At 39.0% G+C, this 9,494-nt stretch overlaps 1 pseudogene; it reads right to left on the reverse strand.

Annotated features, from left to right (window-relative positions):
- Positions 1-7,551: 7,551 nt before the first annotated feature.
- Positions 7,552-8,944, reverse strand: LOC124985348 (protein LSM14 homolog A-like; annotated as a pseudogene).
- Positions 8,945-9,494: the final 550 nt, after the last annotated feature.

Here is a 9,494-nt window from a genome sequence, read left to right on the forward strand (position 1 = left end):
GGCTTCTAATGTGAAAAGAAAAGAAAATGCTTGAGTTCTGTTATTCTCTAAGATGCCAACCTCTTTTCTGCTTCTCCCCTTCTCTTGCCCTCCCTGGGGAGCATGCAGACACCTTAATGGCTGCTGCTGTTTATTTTCCCATATAGCACACAATCACAAACCCTTGCTGTTGCTAAACTGCTTCTCCTCTCTCCACCACGGCTGCTCTGGGAATTGCCGTGCTTACAGACTCCGGAGGCAAATGACAGGCAGATTTTTTTTTTTTTTTTTTTTTTTGTACTATTAAAAGAAGCAAAACATTTTGGGCTTCTTGTTCTGGCACAGCTGAAGATTGTTGTTTTTGTTACTATACGTAAAGGAGAAAGGTTATATTGGCAAACTTCTTTTCCTGCTTCAGATTCAGAGCAGATCTCCTTCCTGAGAAAGATCAAGAGCACAGGACATATATCATTATATTTAAGCTTCCCTATATGGATCTTTGCAAAAGCCCTTCAGTGCAGCCTGAGCAAAGGGTGACTTCCTAACCAGTGACTGCATCACACTGTGTGGGAGAAAAAATAGGAAAGGGCTGATAGAATGATTAGGACAATTGTCATCATTAACAATTACTGTGAACTGGGCACTTGACACACAAGATAATGAAATAGAGGCACAGAGAAATCGGGTAACTTGCTCAAGGTCACCCAGTTAAGTGACCAAAACTGATTGCAGTTCCAGACGTATTTGGCTCCACGCTCCTTCAAACACTCCACGCCACCTTGCAGCACCAGCTAGGAGGGACCTTTTATTGATTCTAACCCTTTGGGTACTATATGCTGCATGCTGTTCTGAGCACCTCACATAATTAATTCGCTTAATCCTCATCATCATATGGTAGACACCATTATTATCCAAATTTACATAAGAGGCAATTCAAGCACAAGGAGGAAATAACTCCTCACAGAGCTAGCAAGCAGTTCAGTTAGAATCTGAACCCAAACCACTGGCTTTCGGGTCCTTGCATTCAATCACTGCACTACAGTTTCTGTAATCACACCAAGGAATTAGGGACGCTGCTCTGCCACTTATTAGCTGCATCATCTTTGAGGAGTTATGAAATATCTTGGAACCTTAACTCTCTTAATTGTGACACGGATTATTTGGTTGATGGGAGAAGTATGGGAGTTACCCCTAACAGCCTACTGTCTGGACATGTAGTAGATGCTTAATAGATGGAGTCTGTTGTTTATTATTGTAGACCTAGAGTCCATCCAGGCTAAAGGGGGAAACATGGACTTTTTATATTTTTAGTAACTTATTATAATTATATATTATAGAAAATGCAGATAAGGATGAAGACAATAGAGATTCTCATAGTTCCAGAAGAGATTAGCACTATTAACATTAAATGTATATTCATCCAATCTTTTTCTTCATGTATGTATGCAGTTATTTCCTATAATGTTGTGATTATATTGTACATTCTGTTGTATGACCTCATTTTCACCAAATTGTATGTAATGAAAACATTTCTACATCAATAAATATTCTGCAAGGCCATTTTTTTAAAAATGTACAATATTTCACTGGTTGCACTATAATTATTTAAATCAACTCCCTATTATTTATTGGATATTCACATTACTTTCAACTTTTGCCTATTACATAAGTAAAGTTTTGATGACAATTCTTGCATTAAGTATATAACAACACAGCCTTTAGCTTCATTTGAGATTTGAACATCACATTTGAGATCTTTCTTATTGCATACTTACTGTGCAACCTTTAACAAGTTTTTCACCCTTTCTGAATTCAGTTTTCTCATTGGTAAGTGAATATAATATGTACCTTGTGAAATCATTGATCATTAAATTGAGAAACTGATCACAGACTCTCAAGTTGTAATACTTAGTCAAATGATACGAATATCTTCAAGAGATGGGATAAGATTGCTCTATCATCTTCTACAAAATTTGAGCAATTTATATGCTTGCCAGTAGTATAAAGCAATACCCATTTTCTTGGAAACTTGATAACATTGAATATTAACATTAACTTTTTGTCAACTTGATTGGCAAAAAAAAAATTTATTGTCTCTCTTTTTTTTTTAGTTGTAGATGGACACAAACCTTTGTTTTTTTGTAGTGCCAGGTGAGCAATCTACCACTAAACCACAACTTCAGCCCCTTTAGTGTCATTTTAATTTGCATTTCTGATCATGTGGATATTTAAGGAATGTTTATCTATGTGGGTAATGTGGTACTGCTGATTGAGGAAAGAGAAGATTGATGAGTGAACAAAAATACCTGAAATGAAGGATGGCAGAGTTATAAAATACGCAACTGATGGAGAGAGACAGGGCTTGGAAAAATTACCCTTTTAAGTGTATAAACTGGCCCTCCAGAGACACCTGCTCTCATAATTGTAGGCAACCTGTGTTATCTGGAAATTTGAGGCAGCCAAAATTCAATGCTTGGAAACAGAGTTTAAGTTGGAGAACATGTGGTGAGATGAGCCTGCTTTTCACAAGGCTGGGTTATCACACACCTCCACACATCTCCACGCCTGACTCTGCTCCCTGTGCATGTGTGGGTGGGTGGGGGTGATCAAGTTCCAACACCCTCCATCTGGACACTCTGCATGCCACTGTCCCATTGGTGCCATTAGCTGATGATGAAGTTCCTCTGATAGCTAGCAACAAGAAAGGGCAAACCAAGCCCCACCCACAAAGGAGCTTTACACCTCTGGGAATTATTCCTTTGCTCTTCTGCACAGCTTTATTACAGATCATAAAATAAGTAGGAAGATATGGAAACAGGGAGGAAGTCAGTCTTTATTACCTTGTTTGGCCAGACTTAGGCACACACATACATATACACATAGGAATGAAAAGTGATTTCAATTTTTCCAAATTCATCAATTGTTGATTTCTTGCCTCAGGACTTCTGCAGTGCTTTTACTACTCAAACCTAGAACCAGGACTGCACTTATTCACCCAGTCATGCTTCGCCCTCTAGATTTGGAGATACACAAAATATGATCTTATCTTGAAAGATGCTCTCAGTGACCTGGGAGAAATCTTCATCCATTTGCAGGTGCCTCAACTCAGCATTTTAGCAGGTGTACAAACATAACTTTTTAAAACAATTTCCATAATTGTTAGCAGGTATCAAGAAGATTTTAGTGACTTACTCCTCTTGAAGAAGAGAAACCAATGAGTCTAAGGCTAGGTGAGCACAGTCCCTGCTCTGAACTTTCCTGCTCTGAGAACTAAAAACCAGACAGCAACTTTTCTCTTTCGTACAGTATCCATATCATATGCTTATAGTGGTCAATTCTCAGAACCCCAGAGAGTTTCTCCTTTCTGAGCTCCACCACTTCTCAGAACTTCCAAGGCTGCTCTCTCCATCCCTCTGGAAGGAAGCCCCTGATGGTCTCACTTCCAGGCTCTTTCACAGGCTCCCAGAATATTCCAGTACTTCCTAAGCCCACCTGTTGGAAGAGGAAGTCTTAGCATGTTGGATTACCCCTCCCTTGATTTTCTTTCTTGCACCCAAGGAAAAAAACCTTGAGTACCATTTCTCCCAAGGTTTCCTCAGATCATCCAGCCTCTCTGGTCATTGACCTTACTTTTCACATTTTTCTATCCTGATGCCATCTTACTCACCTCCAACAGACAATCTATCCTTATGTCTTTCTGATTTGACCTCCTAACTATCTCTCAAGCCTACTCACCTCTGATCATCTCCAACACCATCATACACCTTCCAGCTATCATCATTGCTCACCAGGACTCTTGAAATTTTTGGTCTCCATGTATTCATTCTTGTTCCTCTTCAATTCATTCTCCCCATCAAGCCTGAGAGATATTCATAGAAGCTCCCATTGCTTTTATGAATGTCCAAAACTCTAACATGGCCTTTATGATCCAGGTCCCTGTGCATGTTTTCAGTTTTGTCCTATCCTCTGGGTCCCTGGGCCTCTTCCACCATGACCACAGACACTTTCAATTTCTCGGTCCACCCCTGTTCTCTTCTCCCTTGAAGCCTCTGCACATGTTTCCCTCAGGTGGACCCACACTCCACTGTATTCTTCTGAATCCTTCAGCTGTCCACCCAAAAGTCACTTTCTTACAGATGTGCATCCTCACTGCCCCAATCAAATCATATCCTACATACATCCTTAGCCCTCCAAGTAATTTGTCCTTCTTGGTGTTTTTCATAATTCATAAATTCCTATCTGTGCAATCATTTATATCTGTAGCCATAAATATTTATGGCATACCTTTGATAAATAATAAGTAAACAGTAAATTACTTATTAAAAGAATGAAGTAATGATTTAACAAGACCAATTAGCTTTCTCAAGACTTTTTCCTCAGAAATAAAACACATTCATCAGTGTATGATTCTTCTTGATTTTGTCTGTTTCTACCTTGGGTACAAGGATACAGGCAGCCATTTATCTTTGGAATTCCACAAATAGTGAGAACAACATCAGAATTTTTATGCTCTTATGCCAGTTTCATAGGTTATTTTGGTGATTGATGGTAGACAAGTAGTGAAGTAATGTAGTGACTGCCTAATTATCTTACTTATCTCCCAACACCTCCTACTCTTGACCTTACTCATTAGTCCTTGCTGCAAGTTGACTTAGGGATCCCTTCAGCATTATAGGAGCATGGTATTTCTGCTGCATCAAAACATTTGGTCATTAAACAGGTGCTTCTTGAACATTTACATGTGTAAGAATAAACATATGTAGTACGAGAACTGTGGGCTCTACTTCTATTCCCTCTGCTTGGAAAAGAATCCTTTTTACCATCTAAATTTTACTGAAATTTCTAGGTCTAGCCAGTCCCAGAGGAATGATTGTTCCATGTATTGAGTAACTACTATGTGTCAAACACTATGCTAAGTATGTTGTATAAGTTATTTTATTTCATCCTTAGGACAGGGTAGGGTAAATATAATATTCCCCATTAAAAAAAAATAAGAGCACCAAAGCTTAGAAATACTGAATTAGTCATTCATTCATCTGGCTGGGCTCAAACATAGGTCTGGCTGACTCTGAAAGTCATACTTATTGTGTTCTACTATCTCCTGCAGGAAACATTTCTTGGTCATTTCATTTCTTACTGACCCTCTCCTACACTGAATTGCCATAGTTTCTTCTGGTTGTAACACCCCATTCTAGATCTTATTGTGTTCTCTGCTTATTTATTGGGGTTCTATGTGGATTCCCTTGATTTTGTCAATTGTCATTATACAGCAGAACAGAGATGACTGCCATTTCTGCCCATCCTACATAGGACCTGAGATGGATTGCAAAATGTATTTTGCAGGTGTATTTGTAGTCGTTAAGACTCTCATCACATGGACTAATGGGGAAAAAAGAAACAGGAATTTATCAAAGGAGTCCCCTGCAATCTACAGGGGAAGAGTGAGTCAGCCTGGGCTTGGGAGTGTTTTTGGTGTTCTTGTTTACATTCACACATGTCCCAAGCAGCTAAGTAATCATAAATGGAGGTACTGCTTCCATGGAAAAGCAACACAGACCTCTTTGAAAACAAATTATGCACATCTATCAATGGGATGACATTTTGCAAAACAAAAAAGCATATGTTATTATGGTGCTGAGTGTTAAATAACAAACCACAGCCCAGTGTCACTTCCCAAGCAGTTTATTTTTAATTGAACAGTTTCATTCTGTTTTAGAATAAAAACCTTATTTTAATATTATAGGGTACACTGCAAGTATGCCATGCTACCTGTTACTACTGGGACAACAAATGCCCCAGTTAGTGTGACCCAGAGAGCTGGGAAAATACATGAACTCATACTTTCAGAATACATAGAACTGCCATTTACAGTTTTTCTTCTAATTGACCTGGGACATCTCAGTCTTCACAGGTATTGCCACAGCACTTGCTTTGATGCTTGAATGCCTCAGAAATACGTTCATTTATCATGATTTGTGCATTTTCCAAAAGGTTTTGTTGTTAACATACAAGCAAATGGCAATAAACAACATTATCTAAATTTTAATTGCCAAGTACTGGATCTTAATAATGAAACCAAATTACAAAGCATTTCCTTTAGAGCTATACAAAAAATATAAATCAAATTTTAAAATATTGACCATATTTAAATTTTCCAATTCTCCTACAGTACAATTTTCTACATCTGTATTGCTACTGAATGTTTTAAGGAGAAAGTTAACAAAAATCGAAACATGAAAATATTTAAATCTTTGAAACCATTTATTTATTCCATGGTCTTCATAAAAACCCCAAAATGACCAGATTGCTTTCCCCTATAGTACAAAATATCAAAAAGATTTATTAGTAATTTATAATTAGCAATACCTCTATACTGTCATTTGTAGGTCATAGGACCAAGGACCAGTGTTAATGATGTGTTAGAGATTGTCAAAATAATCTTGAACACTTTGAATCCTCCTGAAATATAATTGATGGAATGAGTCAATGTTGTCACAACAGAATTCCAGGAATACCAGGAAAAAAAGGTTAACCTGAAGTGGAGGGAGGGTGATATTTCTTTGAAAATACAGCTAAGTACATTCTTACCTATGACTGTTTACATTCATATACCCAAAATATCTATTATTTGGAGAAATCCTGTGCTATATACCATTGGCTACAAAACGAAGTTCTTATATTGAGCATAAATAGTTGTTCTCTTCAGATAATGGAAGGACTGTATCAAATCTTCATTTATGTTCCAAACATTAAATAAGAAACTTAAGAATATTAAGTTTGGAAAGGTAAGAAGAAAAACAGACCCACCCATAACTCTGCTCCTAAGCACATCAGCTTCTCCAAAGATACACATTTGCTGACTTTTAATATTTATCCTTTAAATTAAAATTTAGTTGTTTTTTTATACAGCTATACAAAGTTCTTAGTGTTTCTTTCACAATGGAATATAATGGGATTTTACAACTATATAAAAAAGTCAATCTTTACCTAAGAAGCAGTATTTACTGTGTGTATATAGTTGACAAAATTCTCTACCATCCAGTACCCTAAATGACAAATAAGCTACCCCACAGTAGAGGATTTCCAAAAAGAAAGAAAGATATAGACACACTCATGAACACAAACCCAGCCTTGTCCCCACAAAACCCCACACACAGAATAACCTTCTGTGTCTCAAGACATAGCATCATGGCCCTATCTTCAGGCAACTTGCAGAAATTGCTAAATACAATTTAGTGAAAAAAAAATCCTTTCAGTGATGAAAAATACTTATGTTCCATAGAAGTACTGCTTTAGTTTAACTATACATAAGAACCTTCATAAGTACTTTCTCATGTATAGGCTTCTAGTACTCCAAATATATTTAATACTCATTTTTTAAGATGAACCTTCCTCCCCACAAAGTAATTGCATTGTATCTTTGAAATTACACAGAAAAAGTAAACAAAATAACAAAACCCAGTGCAAGAGACAAATATACAGCAAATCACTCCAATCTTCACAAGTACTGAACCTATTTTCAGAACCATGAAGAGCTAGAAATTCACCTATTTTCAAAGACTTGTTTGTAGACTATGCAGCAACTTTGTTGTCTTTGCTATATTCAAAATCTGTAAACTCCCTACCCCAGTGCCCTCCTTGGAGTTCATGGTGAAAACCCCAGTGAAATCCTCGAGGGGTAGTAAATGTACCACCTCTGTCACCACCAGGCCTTCTGTCACCACTGAAACCAACGACTGCCTCTCTGCTTCTGTGCCTCCCACCACCATGGTTTGGACAAAGTGGAATTCCAAATGTTATCAGCATTTAATCTTCTTTCTTCAGCCCAAGTAGGCCTCTGTTCCCTATTAACATCATAAGAAATATTATCAAGAGGATTTAGTTTGTCATAATAGCAATTCGGTCCAAGTGGATCTTCTCATCAGCATTTCCTTCACTGTTTGGGGTATCAGCTCCTGAATCTCCTTTATCCTCACCATTTACAGATTTCTCTTTTTTCCAAAGTTTATCTTCTTTTAATTTAAGTTTATTATGAAACTCTCTGTCAATCTCCTCCTTGTTAAATTGTGCATTTGCACTTTCAAAGTCAAAGTCTTTCTCAAATTCATTTGACTACATCGTTGAATACCAAATCTCCTGCCACCCCGATGACCTCCACGCCCTCTCCTTGGAGCTGAGGAAGCACCTGGAACTACCTGTCTCTTGCTATCATTTCTGAGTTGCTCATTTTCTGACCTTGAAACTTTGTGTACTTCAGCTGGCTTGTGCTCTTGATTCTCTATTGTTTTTGTCTGGTAGATGGCAAAGGCCAGGTTGATACAGGACTCCTTCTCCCAATAGGTGCTGGAGCAGGTAAGTGGGCCGAGGCAGTCTGTATTGCTTGTTCCATGGTTGAACTTTTTCTCAAAGGGTCTAACTGAGGGCTTGAACGACCTTGACATGACTGTGTTCTTATAGTTCTTGCATCCTGTGTAAAGGCAGAACTAACCGCACTACTTTGGGATAAGTTACTGCTGTTTGATGTCTCCATTCCAAAGGACGGCAAGAAGCTTCCAGCAACACCCAAGAGTACCAAACTGTTGCCCGACTAATGACTTAGACTGAACTGACTGTACGTTGGCACCCTGCCAAAAGGTCCGTAGGCACCCACTGACTGGAACGCAGATGAACCTAGTGAAGACTGAATGATAGCTGGGTCCTGAGGCAAAGAACACTGTGGTTTGGGTGGCTCACAAACAGTGAGATCTTTAATATCATTCCCACGGAATATAATATATTCAAACACTTCATCTCGAGGAGGTATGGGGCGATCTGTGGGTCTGTCTTCTGTACCAAAGGATCGAACTTTGGCCAGGGCCACAGTGGAGTTCTCAGCATCGTTGGTGTAGAGGATGCCCTCATAGCGGATTTCAGCCTTGGAGATGAGGCTGATCTTGCTGCCCATGTAAGGGGTGCTCCAGCTCATGGTGATGCTGCCCCTCCCAGCAGAGGCAGTTCCCACGGGCTGTAGGCTCTCCGCAATCCCCTGGCTACAGCAGCTGCCTTAGATCCAACATGGCTGCGGCGACTCTGCTATCCTCCCCCAGCTTCCTGCCCTCACACCGCGGGGCATGCTGGGTGGACGAGGCCGTACTCTCGCGAGACTCCCCGAGCTCTTGCCTTTTTTTTTCTTTAATTATAAGGAGCCATATCTCTTTTTTTTACCCAATTGTGAGCCCCAGAGTCATAGTGAGGAGGTGATTTAGCTTGTATTTACATTACCCATACACCTTCACGTTGTCTTCCTATCTGGTTCTCCTTACACATACTTGGATTTTGTGTTTTTAATTGTGCCTTCCACAGCCTAACTACTTTTTCTTCATGTTCAAACAAAACTTCTATTTTAGCTTCTGCTCATACAAAGTCTCCTCTCCCAAGTCCTTGGGGTTGCAATAATCAGGGAAATTACTTTCACTTCCAGGCATTTTGAATGAGACTCCTCTGAGCCCATTTTCAGAAAAGTAGGCCACAGTCAT

Source organism: Sciurus carolinensis, chromosome 5, assembly GCF_902686445.1.
Source record: "Sciurus carolinensis chromosome 5, mSciCar1.2, whole genome shotgun sequence".
NCBI classification, from domain to species: Eukaryota; Metazoa; Chordata; class Mammalia; order Rodentia; family Sciuridae; genus Sciurus; species Sciurus carolinensis.